A 17,971-nucleotide genomic window follows, 5' to 3' on the forward strand; every position below is an offset into this window, starting at 1 on the left:
GTTCCTCCATCTGTTCCAGGATGCAGCTTTCCTTTCCAGGACATGAGAAAAGTCCTCCTCCTTCAGAGAACGGGGTTTGCTTTCCTCCACCATTCTTGCTGCCCTCATCTGTATATCCTTCATTTTCCAAACATCCACACTCACCCCATCTTCCCACCATCTTAACAGTGATAGAGTTCCTCCCATCCTGACCAATCACTCCATGATACTCCACATCTGATACCCTATCCTCTGCAACTTCCGCCATCTCCAAGGGTTCCGATCATCAAAAATACTTTCACCTCCCACTCTCTCTGCTTTCGGCAACAATTGACTCCTCCATGATTCATTTGTCTATCCGACCCTCCCCACTAATCCCCCTCCTGGTACATATCCCTGCAAGTAGCTTAAATGCTACACCTGCCCATTCACCTCCTCTCTCACCTCCACTCAGGGCTCAAAACCTGCCTCCTCTATATTGGTGAGATGGGGTACTGTTTTGTCAAGTCCTTCCATTCCATCCACCAAAAGTAGAAAATTCCCACTGGCCAAACATTTTAATTGTGATTCCCATTCCCATTGCTACATGTTGGTCCATAGGTTCCTCTTGTGGGTGGAGGAATGACACTTCATATCCAAATATACACCTTATACAGTATTCTGGGTAGCCATCAACCTGATGGCATGAAAATTGATTTCTCTAGCCAGTAAAATAATATATTTCCTACACATCCCCTCATTTTCTATTCTCCACTCTGGCATCCTCCTTCTTCTCAGCTGCCTGTCACCTCTCTCAGGGTACCCTCCTCCTTCCTGTTCTCCGATGGTCCAATCTCCTGTCCTATCAGATACCTTCCTCTCCAGTACTTTATCTTTCCTACCCACCGGGCTCCACCTATCACCTTCTAGCTATCCTTCCCCTTCCTGCAACTTTTTATTCTGGCATTTACCCCTTCCTTTCCAGTCTTGAAGAAGGCCCAATATTGTCGACTGTTTATTCATTTCATTTGATTCTGTTCTATCACTGATCGGCAGTGCAAGAAGAAAAGGCGACTTCACACAGATTCGCGAGTGAAGGTTTTTAAAAAAAAATGCTTAATGGCAGTTTCCAGAGTCTCAATTGGGCCCAAACAGTGAACAGGACTGCACGAACAGTTGACTTCATATAGGTCTGTGATTGAAGATTTTAAAAAAACAGACCTTTGTGGCAGATCAAAGTTCAAAGTTCACAGTAAACTTTATTATCGGAGTGCATATAGATCTGCACATACAACCCTGAGATTCTTCTACTGCGGGTAAATCTATACAACAGAAACTGTAAACTATAAAGAGCCTGAACTGTTAACTGTAAACCAAGAGTCCTTAAACATTTCCAACATATATGGAGAGAGCAATTTTCAGATTCAGATTCAGATTCAGTTTACTGTCATTTAGAAACCACAAATGCAATGCAGTTAAAAAATGAGACAACGTTCCTCCAGAATGATATCACAAAAGCACATGACAAAACAGACCAAACCAGAAAATCCACATAACGTTTGCCAATCCCCAATCCAGAGTCCGGAGAGGCTGCTGCATATTAATATCGTGCTACTGTCTTAGCGCATTCCCCGGAAAGGAGCTCAAAATCCATCAGACAAACAAGACCAAAAACTAAAGCTACAAGACCTGCATAAAACCACGTAGTTACAACAGTGCAAACAATAGTATAATTGATAAAAAAACAGACTATAGGCACAGTAAAAATAGTCCAAAGATGTTAAAGGACTATAAGTTCAAAAGAAATCACCACACAGTTTCCACAAGTCCCCAGGGTCCCAACAGACTCGCCATCCCACGCCGGCAGCAGAAGGGAATACACCCCCATGGACTTCCACAGTGCTGCCCGACTCAGCCTCGCAGACCCAGCAAACAACGAAAGCCCAGTCGAACCCAGCCTCGCAGACGCAGCACACACCGAAAGCGACCTGACCGCAGCGGACTCCGAGTCCATCGAACCTCCGAGCCGACGACCATCCCCTCCGGCACAGCTTCCCCGAGCACCATCCTCTGCCGAGCATGTTAAGATGGCCCCGCCAACGGCCATCGGCAATGCGACCTCGAGGACTGGGGGCCTGTTCTTCCCAGCAGAGTCCTGGACCTCACAGCAGCAGCAGCAAGGAAGTAGGTCTTCCTGGAGATTTCCCAATGTTCCTCCGTGCTCCCACGTCCATTTTCAATCGATTATGATTGCGCATGGCACCCCGCATCACAAATAACAGATAATCAGCTCCGGAGTGGCCGCTGCAAGCTGCGCCGCCATTTCCCCCCCCACCCCCCCCCCAAATTTTCCAAAATTTATAAAATTCTACAGGGTCCAGGGGCCTTACCAGAATGCATTGAAAAAATAGCTTTATGAATTTCGGCTTCAGTAATTTGAGCATCAAGAGTTTTTTGATCCTCAACAGAAATTTCAGGAAAAGCAGTTTTTCATTAAAAAAAAACTTCCATTTTAGAAGAATCTACTGGAAATTGAGATTTATAAAGTTCAGTATAAAAATCATGAAAAATCTTATTAACTTCTTCATATTTCCAAACCAGGGTACCATATTTCCTCGGGATTTTCAAAATTTGCCTTTCGGCTCTGGTTGTTTTTAATTGAGATGCAAGCAGTTTGTTAGTTTTATCTCCAAATATATAAAATTGACTCTTAAGCTTAAGCAAGTAGCCTTCAATAGGAAGAGTTAATAATAAATTATATTGTGATTGGAGTTCCACCCTTTGTTTAAATAAATCAATATTAGGAGAGATCGCATAAATATCTAAGTCTTTAATTTGTTTTGAAATCTTACCTAATTCTACTTTAGTCTGTTTTTTAAGCTTAGCTGAAATAGAAATGATCTGACCATGTAAAAATGCTTTAAATGTATCCAATATGATTAATTTAGATGTACCCCCTATATCATTGAAAAGAAAAAATTCTTTTATCTGGGTTTCAATCAAGCTGACAAAGAGTTCTGCAATAATGTCTGAGACAAGCACCATGGTGGGCGGGCAAGAATGACATCATCAAATTCGAAAGACAAACTCTAACTGTTTATCCTAGTCCATAGATACTGCCTGAGCAGTTAAATTCCTCAAGTATTTTGCTATGAGCCTGTGATGCTCAACAGCTTCACCTTTATCCCCCTAGATTCTACCACTCACCTATCCACTAACGGCTATTCACAGTGACCAATTAACCTAAAGTCCTTTAAAGCCACCAATGTCACCAGGAACTCCTACCACACGGGTCATTCTCTCTTCTCCCCGTTCCTGTTGGGCAGATGATATAACAGCTCAAGAATAGAAGGAGAGCTATAGAACGATGCTATAAGACTCTTGAAATGTCCTCTCATGCAGTAAAAATGTACTTCAGATCTTACAATCCACATGACTGAAATGATGCAAAATGACATATTTCACTGCATGTCTCAGTGTACATGTGACAAATACACTCCAGGGCCACTTTAATTGTTCCTGTACCCTAATAAAATGGCCACCGAGTGGACACCCACGGTCTTCTGCCACTGCAGCCCATCCACCTCACAATTCAATGTGTGGTCATTCAGTGATACTCTTCTCATACCACTGTGGCAACTTGTGCTCAGTTGAGATATTGTCACCTTCAAGCAGTCCGACCATTCTTATATATAACCATATAACAATCACAGCACGGAAACAGGCCATTCCGGCCCTCCTAGTCCGTGCCGAACTCTTAATCTCATCTAGTCCCACCTACCCGCACTCAGCCCATAACCCTCCACTCCTTTCCTGTCCATATACCTATCCAATTTTACCTTAAATGACACAACTGAACTGGCCTCTACTACTTCTACAGAAAGCTCATTCCACACAGCTATCACTCTCTGAGTAAAGAAATACCCCCTCGTGTTTCCCTTAAACTTTTGCCCCCTAACTCTCAAATCATGTCCTCTCGTTTGAATCTCCCCTACTCTCAATGGAAACAGCCTATTCACGTCAACTCTATCTATCCCTCTCAACATTTTAAATACCTTGATCAAATCCCCCCTCAACCTTCTACGCTCCAATGAATAGAGACCTAACTTGTTCAACCTTTCTCTGTAACTTAAGTGCTGAAACCCAGGTAACATCCTAGTAAATCGTCTCTGCACTCTCTCTAATTTATTGATATCTTTCCTATAATTCGGTGACCAGAACTGTACACAATATTCCAAATTTGGCCTTACCAATGCCTTGTACAATTTTAACATTACATCCCAACTTCTGTACTCAATGCTCTGATTTATAAAGGCCAGCGTTCCAAAAGCCTTCTTCAACACCCTATCTGCATGAGACTCCACCTTCAGGGAACTATGCACTGTTATTCCTAGATCTCTCTGTTCCACTGCATTCCTCAATGCCCTACCATTTACCCTGTATGTTCTATTTGGATTATTCCTGCCAAAATGTAGAACCTCACACTTCTCAGCATTAAACTCCATCTGCCAACGTTCAGCCCATTCTTCTAACCGGCATAAATCTCCCTGCAAGCTTTGAAAACCCACCTCATTATCCACAACACCTCCTACCTTAGTATCATCAGCATACTTACTAATCCAATTTACCACCCCATCATCCAGATCATTTATGTATATTACAAACAACATTGGGCCCAAAACAGATCCCTGAGACACCCCGCTAGTCACCGGCCTCCATCCCAATAAACAATTATCCACTACTACTCTCTGGCATCTCCAATCTAGCCACTGTTGAATCCATTTTATTACTCCAGCATTAATACCTAACGACTGAACCTTCTTAACTAACCTTCCATGTGGAACTTTGTCAAAGGCCTTGCTGAAGTCCATATAGACTACATCCACTGCCTTACCCTCGTCAACAGTCCTCCTAACTACTTCAAAAAATTCAATAAGGTTTATCAAACATGACCTTCCACGCACAAATCCATGCTGGCTACTCCTAATCAGATCCTGTCTATCCAGATAATTATAAATACTATCTCTAAGAATACTTTCCATTAATTTACCCACCACTGATGTCAAACTGACAGGTCTATAATTGCCAGGCTTACTTCTAGAACCCTTTTTAAACAATGGAACCACATGAGCAATACGCCAATCCTCCGGCACAATCCCCGTTTCTAATGACATCTGAAAGATCTCCGTCAGAGCTCCTGCTATCTCTACACAAACTTCCCTCAAGGTCCTGGGGAATATCCGGTCAGGACCCGGAGATTTATCCACTTTTAAATTTCTTAAAAGCGCCAGTACTTCCACCTCTTTAATTGTCATAGGTTCCATAACTTCCTTACTTGTTTCCCACACCTTACACCATTCAATATCCTTCTCCTTAGTGAATACCGAAGAGAAGAAATCGTTCAAAATCTCTCCCATCTCCCTCGGCTCCACACATAGCTGACCACCCTGATTCTCTAAGGGACCAATTTTATCCCTCACTATTCTCTTGCTTTTAATATAGCTGTAGAAGCCTTTCGGATTTACTTCCACCTTATTTGCCAAACCAAACTCGTAACTTCTTTTAGCTTTTCTAATCTCTTTCTTAAGTTTCCTTTTACATTCTTTATATTCCTCGAGCAATTCCTTTACTTCATGCTGCCTATATCTATTGAAGACATCCCTCTTTTTTCGAACCAAGTTTCTAATATCCCTTGAAAACCATGGCGCTTTCAAACCTTTAACCTTTCCTTTCAACCGAACAGGAACATAAAGATTCTGTACCCTCATAATTTCACCCTTAAATGACCTCCATTTCTCTATTACATCCTTCCCATAAAACAACTTGACCCAATCCACTCTCTCTCTAAATCCCTGCACATCTCCTCAAAGTTAGCCTTTATCCAATCAAAAATCTCAACTCTAGGTCCAGTCCTGTCCTTCTCCATAATTATATTGAAGCTAATGCTATTGTGATCACTGGACCCGAAGTGCTCCCCAACACATACATCTGTCAGCTGACCTATCGCATTCCCTAACAGGAGATCCAACACTGCCCCATCTCTAGTCGGTACTTCTATGTATTGTTGCAAAAAACTATCCTGCACACATTTCACAAACTCTAAACCATCCAGCCCTTTTACAGAATGGGCTTCCCAATCTATGTGTGGAAAATTAAAATCTCCCACAATCACCACCTTGTGTTTACTACAAATATCTGCTATCTCCTTACACATTTGCTCTTCCAACTCACGCTCCCCATTAGGTGGCCTATAATACACTCCTATCAGTGTTACTACACCTTTCCCATTCCTCAATTCCACCCAAATCGCCTCCCTAGAGGAGCTCTGTAATCTATCCTTCCAAAGCACCGCCATAAGATTTTCTCGGACAAGCAATGCAATTCTTCTCTGACCTCTCTCATTAACGGGCATTTTCTCCCGCAGAACTGCTGCTCACTGGATGTTATTAGCTTTTCACATCACTCTCTGTAAACTTTAGAGACTGCTGTGCATCAACATTTAGGAGATCAGCAGCTTCAGAGATACTCAAACCACATCATCTGGCACCAACCATCACCAATGTTCAAATTTACTTAGATCACATTTCTTTCCCACAATGATGTTTGGTCTGAACAACAACTGAACCTCTTGACCATGTCTGCATGCTTTTATGCATTGAGTTGCCGCCACATGATTGGCCGATCAGTTAATTGCATTAATGAGTAGGTGTACAGGGGTGCCTAATAAAATGGCCATTGAGTGTATATTATGAATTTTGGTATTGTTTTTCCTTTGTACGACCTCAATGTACTTACATTTTTAAATAATCTGTGCAGCTGTCAGTTGTATTCATTGTCATATGTAAAGTACATGTGTGAACAGGGGCAATGAGAAACTTATTTGCAACAGCATCACAGGCTCATAGAATCAGATCAGCAGCATTCACTAGAAAATAAAATTATATGCAATGTATTGAAAAAAGAACATTATTACAAAAAAGCAAGGTCCATTTCAGTACAAAGTGATTTATGCAAAACACATTTGTACACTGTATCTCGTCATTTGTGAGAATAATACCCCAATTATTAATAAGTGGAAGGAAAGTGAAGCTCCCAGGAGAAACACATATGGCGACAGGGAGAAGGTGCAAACTCCACACAGACAGCATCAAAGGTCAAGGGGTGTAGTGGTTAGTGCAACACAATTACAGCTTGTGCCGTGGGTGCTTGGACCTGTAACCCGTCTGTACAGAGTTTGTACGTTCTTCCCATCAGTGCGTGGGTTTCCTCCGGGTGCTCCAGTTTCCATCCACAGTCCAAAGACGAACCAGTTGGTAGGCTAGTTGGTCATTGTAAGTTGTGCTGTGATTATGTTAGTGTTAAATAGGTGGGTTGCTGGGCAGCACGGCTCAATGGGCCAGAAGGGCCTGTTCCACACTGCATCTCTCAATGAAATAAGTAAAATGTATACTGGTGCCTTGACGTAGAAACTCCACTGGCTTCAGCATGGAGCCATATCAGGAATCATGGACTCATCACAGGCAGGGTTGTTGCTCTGGACAAATACTTTTGTAAGCTTTCTTTAAACATGCTCCCTCCAAAACTTGTCAATACTCACAGACTGATTCCTGGCCAACCAACATCAGGATCTTTTGGAAATTGTACAATACTGTCAGATAGTCATCCCCGAGTTTGTAAAAGTAGGACTTCATCCATGAGCCAGATTTATCTTCTGCATGTGGTTACCCGTCAGCATGGTTTAATATCTTCATCCTTGATGAGGAGAACAGAGAGGAAGCATCAGTGAAAGAGATGTTGTCAGGGAAGGGGAGGGTGGGATGCAGGGTTGTGAAGAGGAAGAAGACGAGTGGGGATTCAGGTGGGACCGGCAAGTCGAGAGTGAGGAACTGGAGAGATAGGCATAAGGAGTTGGAAATTAGGAAGGTAAGGGTGAGCAATGGAGAGAAGAGGAAATTTGTTAATGTATGGGAAGGTGAAGAAATTACAGTGAATGAGACTGAACACCACAGCAGTGTGGGCCTTTCAGCCAACAATATTGTGCAAACCACTTAAGCTGATCTAAGATCAATCTAATCTTCCCTCCTACAGTAACACTCAATGTTTCTATTATCCATATGCCTATGAGAGTTTCTTCAAAGTACCTAATTTATCTATCTCCACCTTGATCCCTGGGGTGGTTCAGCACACCGACCAGGCTCTGTAAAAAAAAAAACATTTCTTACCTCTTTCTGCCCTGGGAAAAAGCTTTTGTGTATCAACTCAATCAATGCCGGTTATGATCTTGTAAACCTCTATTAAGTTACCTCTAATGCTTCTTCACCCTAAAGAGAAAAGCCTCATCTCACTCATCCTATCCTCAGAAGACAATATGAGGACAGGTTGAACAAGTCCAGGCAGCAACCTGTTGAACATCCACTACACAACAGATAGGAGAGAGGAGGAACAGTAACAGTTTAGTGAAAATTGTAAGCTTTTAATTGATCTTGGAGTTGGTTAATAAGTTGGCACAACATCGAGGGTCGAAGGTCCTGCTCTAATGTTCTATATAAGAGTTCAGAAGAGGCTCAACAGAATGATTCTGGGAACAAATCCCAAAGTTGCAGGAGGTGAGCAGCTGGGTGACTGTCAGGAGAAATAGAAACAGGCAATTAGAGCAGAACACACCTGTGGCCATCCCCTCAAAAATAAGTATACAGCTTCGGATACTTTTGTGGGGAATGACTTCCTGGGAGAATGTCACGGTGACCAGGTTACAGGCACTGAGCATGGGTCAGTAGTGGAGCAAGGAAAGAGAGAGAAGAAGGGAGTGGTAGTGATAGGGTACTCAACCAGGGGAAAAGATGGGAGATTCTGTGGACATGAAAGGGGATGCAGTGGATGTTGTATAATCCTTTCAGAAGACCTTTGACAAGATGCCACACATGATGCTGTCTACCAAGTTAAGAGCCCATGGTATTACAGGATGGTTACTAACATGGTTAGAGCATTGCCCGATTGATTGGAGGCAGCATGTGGGAATGAAAGGATCCCTTTCTGTTTGGCTGCCAGTGACTAGTTGTGTTCTACAGGGGTCGGTGATGAGACCACTTCTTTTTATACTGTATATCAATGATTTAGCTCATGGAATAGATGGCTTTGTTGCCAAGTTTGATATGAAGTTTGGTGGAGGGGCAGGTAATGTTGAGGAAACAGGTAGGATGCAGAAGGACTTGGGACAGATTAGGAGAACAGGCAAGAAAGTGGCAAATGAAATACAAAGTTCAAAAATCATGGTCATGCACTTGGTATTAGAAATAAATGTGCAGAACATTGTCAAAACGGGGAGAAAAGCCAAAAATCTGAGATGCAAAGGGACTTGGGAGTCCTTGTTCAGAACACTCTAAAGGTCAACTTACAGGTAGAGTCGGTGGTGAGGAAGGCAAATACCATGTTAGCATTCATTTCAAGAGGTCTAGGATACAAGAGCAGGGATGTGATGCTGAGGCTTTATAAGGCACTGGTGAGGCCTCAACTTGAGTATTGTGAACAGTTTTGGGCCCCTCATCTTAGAAAAGATGTGCTGGCATTGGAGAGGGTCCAGATGAGGCTCCAGGAGTAAAAGGGTTATCATACAAGGAATGTTTGATGGCTCTGAGTCTGTACTTGCTGGAATTCAGAAGGATGAGGGGGCATCTCATTGAAACCTATCGAATGTTGAAAGGCCTAGACAGAGTAGATGTGGAAAGGATGTTTTCCATGGTGAGAGAGCCTATGACAAGAGGGCACAGCCTCAGGATAGGTGGGGGCGCCCTTTCAAAACAGAATTGTGGAGAAATCTCTTTAGCTGGAAGGTGGTGAATTTGTGGAATTTGTTGCTACATGCAGCTGTGGAGGCCAGATTGTTGGGTGTATCTAAGGCAGAGATTGATAGATTCTTGATTGGACATGGCATCAAAGGTTATGGGGAGAAAGCTGAGAACAAGGGTTGAGGAGTAGAAACAAAAGGATCGGCCATGATTGATTGGCAGAGCAGACTAGATGGGCCAGATGGTCTAATTCTGCTCCTATGTCTATGGTCAAATGGTAAACATTTGAGGAACATTGATGGATCTGGGCCCATACACACTGGACTTTAGAAGAATGAGATGATTGAATATTGAAAAGCCTACATAGCATAGATGTGGTGAGGATATCTCCTGAAGCAGAGACTCTTGAACCCGCGGGAACAGCCTCAGAATAGAGGTTAGTCCAATTATAACAGAGAGGAGGATGAGTTTCTTTTGTCAGATGGTGGTGAATCTGTTGACTTAGTTTATCACAGACAGCTGTACAGGGCAAGTCATCGGTTATAGTTAAAGCATAGTTTGACAGGTTCTTGATTAATCTATGCATCAAAGGCTCAATAATTGGGCTGAGTGATAATAAATCAGGCATGGTAGAATGGTGAAGCAGGCTTGATAAACAGAATGGCCCGATTCTGCTCCTATGCCTTATCCTTCATGGTCTAAGAAAGGTTACTGAGAAGAAGGGCAAAGATGAAGTGAAGGTGGAAGGTGGCATGAGAAAGAAGAGGGAGGGGAAGAGAAGGCCAGGAACGGCCATACATGTTGCGGGGGGTGGGGGGGGGGGAAAGAGAAGAAGAGATGTTTGGAAGATAAGGGTGTGAAAGGAAAAGTTAGACAGGAGCAGAGAGTAAAGTGGAGAAGGGTAAAAGCTGCAGCGGAGAGAGCAGGGAGCTGAAATACTCTCATCATATATGACAATCATATATTGACTGCTTTCACCATGTGCAGAGTCGAGCCACTGGAGGAAGTCAGCAGGTCAGGTCAAATATATTCAGCAGAATGATGTCAACCCAAATTTTCAGCCATCCATTTCTCTGCTTGGATGTTCCCTGACCTGCTGTGCACCTCTGGTTCTCCCTGTTTTCACACTCCACATCCCAGCATTTGCTGCCCCTTGTGTCTCTGTTTTGATGAAGACCATCGTGTATCATGAGATAATCTGTGGTACTTTGGGCTAAGTGTCATTGTCTATATGGTAGCAATCAGTTACCCGAGCCCAGTTCTCACAATCGAAAGTGAACAAGCACCAAGATATCTGGTGTCACTGAAATGGTAACGTCTCAATCCGAGGGAACACAAGGCCCTTTTGGCTCTTCTGAGACCCTGAAGGTTCTGGTCCAAGCACACAGACACCATGGCTAACAAAGCCCATCAGCAACACTCCTCCCTCAGGATGCTAAAGAAATTGAGCAAGTCCCCTTTGAACCTCACCAATTTCACTCAGCACATCACATAGAAAGAATCCTATCCGGGATGTATCACGGTTTGGTATGGCAACTGCTCTGCCGGTGTATGTAGGAAACAGCAGTGAGCTGTGCACACAGCACAACATATCACAGAAACCAGTCTTATTGCTTTTCCCCTGTACAACTTCAATGCATTAATGTGATAAAATGATCTACATGGATAGTGTGCAAAACAAAGTTTTATCAGTGCAACGTGTTACATGTAACAATAATAAACCACTTACAGGTATTGAACTGTCTCTGGATGTCGTCATCCTGCAGCCGTGAGACGTCTTGTGCTGTCAGTACTTTCAGTTCCCAGTCCAGGAACCTAGGTTTATGATAGAGGATGCATTCTCCTGCATGGTGGGGAAAGGAAGGGTTAAATAATGGATGGGAATGGTGATAAAGACCACTTGATTGGACACCCTATTACTGAGATATAGATCACGTTAAAGGACAGTCCATGGAAGGTAACTTTCCACTAAAGTACACAGTAAAATTCTGGCAGATTAGAAAACAAAAAAATATTGGTTGTACAGGATGTCCCAAGATTGCAAAACAAAGGACACTCTTAAGAGTCAAGTACCCACTCTGCAGGGACCACGATACAGGTAATGAGAGACTCTAACCAGAGTCTGCTATCTAAAAAAACTGAACAGTACAGCACTGAAAAAGGCTCTTTGGCTCACAATACGTGGCCAAAATAATTATAACAGTAATGAATTCCTAAACTACTCTCTTCTGCCCACACAATGCCCATTTCTTTCCATTCCACACACATTCATGTACCTATCTAAGACCCTTTCAGAACACCTCCATTATAATTTCCTCTAGTTCCACCCCAGGCAGCCGCCACTCTCTCTGTGAAAAACAACTTGCACAGCACATCTCCTTTGAATTTACCCTTTCTCATTTGAACTGCTTGCTCAAAACCCTATTATCCAGTCTGAGTATACAACTCCATTCTGGAACTAATATCAACAGTGTTCTTTGGCACAACAGACATTCCCTCTTTGGCAGGTGTCCCTCGTGCAGTTAATGCTTTTCTAAGACCAACTTTCTGCTTTTGGATTCTCACCTGAACCACATCTGTCTTAAACCACATCTCTTGGAACCAGAATCAGTATCACCCCAAAGTAGCATGGATAGGGGCCCCTGTTGAAGGCAACAAATATGATGCTCATAACTGGGATAGTATTGATGGGTCAGCATGGAGATTGTGGGCCAAAGAGCCTTTTTCCCTGTTGTGGAGCTCTATGACACTTCATGGCCTGACAGATGCTTTGACCAGCTGCAGCCTCCCATCTCATTCAGTAGCTGTCAAGTTAGTGCGACGTTTGACATTTCACAGTGCCAGCATTCACTAAATGGGGTTCAATTCCCACCGCTGTCTGTGAGGAGTTTCTACATTCTCCTCATGACAGTGTGGGTTTCCTCTGCGTGCTCCCATTTCCCCCCACATTTCAACAACAGATTATGGTCATTACAATGTGGGCCTGCCATGTTGGTGCTGGAAGCATGGTGACACTTGTACACTGTCCCCAGCACAGTCTTCAGACTGTGTTTATCATTGACACAAAAAACGTATTTCACCGTCTGTTTTGGTGAAATTGTGACACATAAAGTTAATCATAAATCTCTCCTCTCTCACTTTAAACCTCTAGTTCTTCATTCACCAAAACTGGGAAAAAGACTGAGTACATTCACCCTATCTGTGCCCACCATGACATTTTACACCTTCATAAGATCACCCTTAGTCTCCAATGAATAAAGCCCTCAGCTGACCAAAACTCAAGATCTAAGATGCAGTACAGCTTATACTTACATCTGTCTTCACTGTGATTCAGCATCCTAGTTGAACTCTGATGTCTTGTACTCATCACTATATTTATTGCTGGAATTATTGAGCAAGTAATTTCATTGTTTTTGTCACATAAACCAAGATGCAAATTGTACAGAGTGAACCTCAAGCATTTTCCCTTCACAGATATCAGTGGTGTACTAGATGGTATAGTGCCAGCCTAACTTTATTAAAGACAAAAAAGATTTCCTTTATTTCTCACAAATATATCAAAAATACAGTTTTTGTATCATTTTTGTGTCAATCACCAACACAGTGTGAGGATGAACTTCCTTATCCTGCATGAGGTGCTCAAGTCCCTTTGCAACTCTGACTTCTGTGCATTCTCCCCATTTGGAAATTCCTTGAACATTACAAACCAGGGGACTAGAAGAAACTGGTGCATCCTTATTGAGTCCTTCCTTAAGCTCATTTAAACTTGCTTACCAGGACATGTTCCAAATAAGCAACAGATCAAAACTCCCTCTTATAGTGAATGACTCGGGTATCACTATTGTGCAGGCATTAGTGCAATTGCTTTGCAATGCCAACGATCACAAATGGGGTTCAATTCCCACCCATGTCTGTAAGGAGTTTGTACGACTGCATGGATTTACTCTGGGTGCTCCGGTTTCCCCCCACATTCCAAAGATGGATAGGCTCAGGTTGATGAATTATGGAATACTATGTTGTTACCAGAAGTGTGGTGACACCTGTGGGCTGCCCATCAGCACATCCTCGGACTGTGCTGTTTGTCGTTGCAAAAAGATGTATTTCACTGAATGCTTCAATGTACATGTGATAAATGGAGCTAATCTTTAAAAGACTGGCCTCAATTACTTCTCTGAGCAAGGTAAAAAGTGAGAATGAGGTTGCAAGTGAGATGCGAAAAGAGAAAGATGAATTCAGCATTACCTAGGAACAGGCAAGTCAGCGCCAGTATTCGAGTCAGAGTCCCCTATCTCCTTCTTAATGCTACCTAAACCCTACAAAAGTGCAAAGGATACTCGGAAGTACACTCAATGACCACGAAAGTACACTCAATGACCACTTTCTTTGGCGCACCTACTGTATATCTACACTTGCTTGTTAATGCAACTATCTAATCAGCCTATCATCTGCCGGCAACTCGATTCATTATAGCGTGGAGACGTGGTAAAGACATTCAGTTGTTGTTCAGACCGAACATCAAAATGGGGAAGAAAAGTGTGGATGATTGTTGATACCAGGCAGGGTGGTTTGAGTATCTCAAACTGCTGATTGTTCAGGCTTTTCACGCACAACAATATCTCCAGTTTACAGGGAGCGGTAGGATAAACAACAAAAACAAACATCCTGAGTGGCAGTTCTCTGTGTAAAAGTGCCTTGTTAATGAGAAAGTTTGGGGGTGCATGGCCAGACTGGTTCAGGCTGACAGGAAGGAACAGAAACTCAAATAATCACTGGTTACACACACAGCGGAGTGAAAAACAGCATCTCCGCGTGAAAAACATGTCAAACCTTGAAGGGATGGGCGCCGGCGACAGAAGACCGTGAACCACTTCATTCGACAGAGGAGACCACTGCGTTGATTTCATATTAAAACTAAACTTGATGCATTTTTTCCTTGACATTTACCCGCTCAAACTCTCTCACGCACACAGACAGATCTATTTTACTATAATTTTTGCCTTCATCTACTCCATAAGAGTTGGGATTCGACCTTCTCTATTTTGCCGTGTTGTTCTATGTTTTATCTGGACCCCCGGCCTCTCTTCCTCGTTCAGCTCCTGATCCTTCCTCTGCCCTCACTTCACATTTTCACTCTCTCCTCACCAGGATCCCAGTTTCCGTCCATCCTGTTCATCTTTGGGCCAACTGCCACTTCCTGAGGTTTGATCCCCTGCCCCTTCCCTCAGAGCCCGTCCCCGCTTCCATATTCCCGCCTGTAAATTGTGGCATCCAGGCTCCGGATCCATATCCAGATTCAGTCTCCCCTCACCCACATGCAGGTTCCCAACCTCCTGATCTGATTCCCTCTCCCCTCGATCCAGGCTTCCAGTCTCCCGGCTCCGCTCCCCAACCTTCCGACTGGGCCGTGCCGCCCCAGCTTGGGGCTCCCCGGTCGCTTCCTCTCCCCCACGGGCATAATTCCCTCAATTCCTGACCTCTCGGCCGACTCCCTTCTCCGGCTCGGCCGCCCCAGCTTGGCGTCCCTTCCTGCCCCACATCGGACGGCCGAACAGCCGAAGCCGAGGGCGGCCCCGCCGGCCGACAGTCGCAGCCGCCAGCGCGGGGAGTCTGCGGACTTGCACCGGTCGGACGGGGCCCATATCTGGGGAAATGTCCGTGTGACGGACAGCAGTTATCAGACTATTGAACCGAGTGTGGGTGGCAGACACGGAGGGTGAGGGAGTGTGGGGGGAGGATTGGGCCGGGACAGCGGCTCACGGGGAGCGGACACAACCGGAGAGTGTCGGCTCTGGCGGTTTGCACCGCCGGCAATGTGAGTGAGGGGAGCCGATGGGAGGAAAGTGCTGGGTTTTGGCGAGGAGAAAGAGTCGGGGCTGGGCGGGTTCCTGACAGGTGCAACCCACCATCAGTACAGAAGAAGAATAGTCTATCGAGACATTCCACAGCACAACCAGATGGACTCATGGCTTCACAATCTCCCTCATTATCATCTTGTCCGTGACTACAAGACATTCAGAGGATTATGGAGACACATCACAGAAATCAATCTCCCCCCGGGAACTCTGTCTCCACTCCTCACTGCCTCGGGAAAGCAGCCAGCAAAATCAACGCCACTCCACCCTCTCTCCTGTCCCCTCTCCATCCGACAGAGTTTACAAAAGCCCCGCCGCCATGCTGAACACAGCTTCCACTCGTGCTGATGTCACGTGTGTTGGACAGCGTTCTGAGCATGCGCGGAAATCTGAGAAAGATCCAGAATGATCGAGAAGTATGCCGGTTTAAAACGTGGTTTGGTTGTTGTCAATAAAAGTTCTAGTTATATTCTTCCACAATATGTTTCTTTATGCGTAACCCATGGGACGTATTAATATAAAGAACACAACACTACCCCATCTGTCCTTGACAATAGGACAGGTACAGTAGGGAAAATAAAAAACTCTTAAAATTTCTTCTCCTTTTTCAATATTTTATTAATTTCTAAATAGAAGAATACAGAGTTCAAGAAAATACATATTAGAAAACAAAAGAATGATGTAATAATACCAAATAGATTATATTTGAATCACATTAACAAATTCCTTACCCTATATTGATGTAGATTACATTAATTCATATGTTGAGATATGAATTTTTTATATATATAAAAAATCTATACCCACTACCAAAGCCAAAGCTGTTTGTAAAGAAAAAAAAAGGAGAAAAACCCTTATCAGATAATGAAATATGCTCTTAACAAGCATCTGTACTTTAATGGGAAATCGAAGGTTTTGAAAATAATTCAAAATCAGTCCTTGCAAATTTTGAAAATCTTGGTTAGATTCGTAAATTGAACAACAAATCTTTTCTAAATTTAAGTATGCCATAACATCCAGTAACCAGTGAGCGTGAGTAGGCGGAGCAGCATCCTTCCTTTTAAGCAAGAACGCCCTCCGAGCCATAACAGAGATAAAAGCCAAATGTGCTAGTCAGATGTCTTCAAAATGGTATCTTTCCCTCCAACAATACCAAATAAAGCAGTCAATGGATTAGGCTTAAATTTTACTTTAAAAAGAACAGAAAATGATCGGAAAACTTCCTTCCAATATTTTTTAAGTCTTGCCATGTTCAAAACATATGAATGAATGAAGCTTCTCCATTGTTACACCTATCACAGTAGGGAGATGTATCCTTCGTGAAGGAAGGGGCATGCGTAAACACGAGCAATTTGAACTACAAATCCCAGCTACGATTGGAAGTGGAAGTGAAAATGAATCCGAGGTGGATTCGGATTCTCTGGAACATACAGATGAAGATGAAGAGGCAAAAGAAGAACAGCAGGAAGAGGTAGGAGGTGGAAGATCTTCTGGAGACATAAGAAAAGCTTTGGTGCAAATAATGCAGGAATTAAAAGAATTAAAAACGTTAAAAAAATAAAAGATATTAAAAATATGAAGACTATGTTTGATAAAATGGTGAAAAAACAGGAGAAAATGGACAAAAAAGTTAAAAAGTTGGAAGAAATAATGGGAGACACTATTGATAGAGTGAATAAAATGGAAGATAATATTCTTGCCTGGACATCAGAAAGAAAACGACTGTTGGAAAAAATAGACGTGCTTGAAAATTTTAGTAGACGAAATAATATTAAAATTGTTGGTCTTAAAGAAGGGATAGAGGGAGAGGATCCAATAAAAAATTTTCAAAAATGGATCCCGGAAAATTTGGAAATGGAAGAGGGAACCCAGTTGATTGAAATCGAAAGGGCCCACGGAGCCTTAAGACCAAAACCTCAACCTGATCAAAACCCATGACCAATCTTGATAAAATACTTAAGATATCAAGATAAAGAAAAGATCCTGAAGGCGGCTGCCCAATGTGCCAGAAAGAGAAATGAGCCATTGATGATAGAAGGGAAAGCAGTTCTTTTCTATCCTGATATAAGTTATGACCTTTTGAAGAGAAAGGAGGAATTTAATCCAGCAAAAAAAGTTTTATGGGAAAAGGGTTATAAATTTATATTGCGCCACCCGGCAACACTGATAATTTTTTTGGATGATGGAAAAAGAAGATTTTTTAGTGATCGTCGGGATGCAGAGGAGTTTGCACAAGAACTCCCAAATATTCGCTAGACACAGTAAAGATTTAAAAGTGAAACAGATTAAAGATGAAGATGGGGACAGTGAAGTGAGTTGATGGACATTAAGGACAGAAGAATATTTAAATGTACTTTTAATTATATGATACAGGGG

At 43.0% G+C, this 17,971-nt stretch overlaps 1 long non-coding RNA gene across 2 annotated transcripts in view; it reads right to left on the reverse strand.

Annotated features, from left to right (window-relative positions):
* Positions 1 to 15,315, reverse strand: part of LOC140717131 (uncharacterized) — a 29,709-nt gene extending 14,394 nt beyond the window's left edge. For both annotated transcript variants that reach the window (XR_012096457.1, XR_012096456.1), the window contains exons 1-3: positions 14,571 to 15,315; positions 11,473 to 11,586; positions 7,556 to 7,710 (exon numbers count right to left, since the gene is read on the reverse strand). This is a non-coding gene — a long non-coding RNA (uncharacterized lncRNA). The remainder of the gene's footprint in view (positions 1 to 7,555; positions 7,711 to 11,472; positions 11,587 to 14,570) is intronic.
* Positions 15,316 to 17,971: the final 2,656 nt, after the last annotated feature.

The sequence above is a fragment of the Hemitrygon akajei genome, chromosome 27 (genome assembly GCF_048418815.1).
Source record: "Hemitrygon akajei chromosome 27, sHemAka1.3, whole genome shotgun sequence".
Lineage (NCBI taxonomy): Eukaryota > Metazoa > Chordata > Chondrichthyes > Myliobatiformes > Dasyatidae > Hemitrygon > Hemitrygon akajei.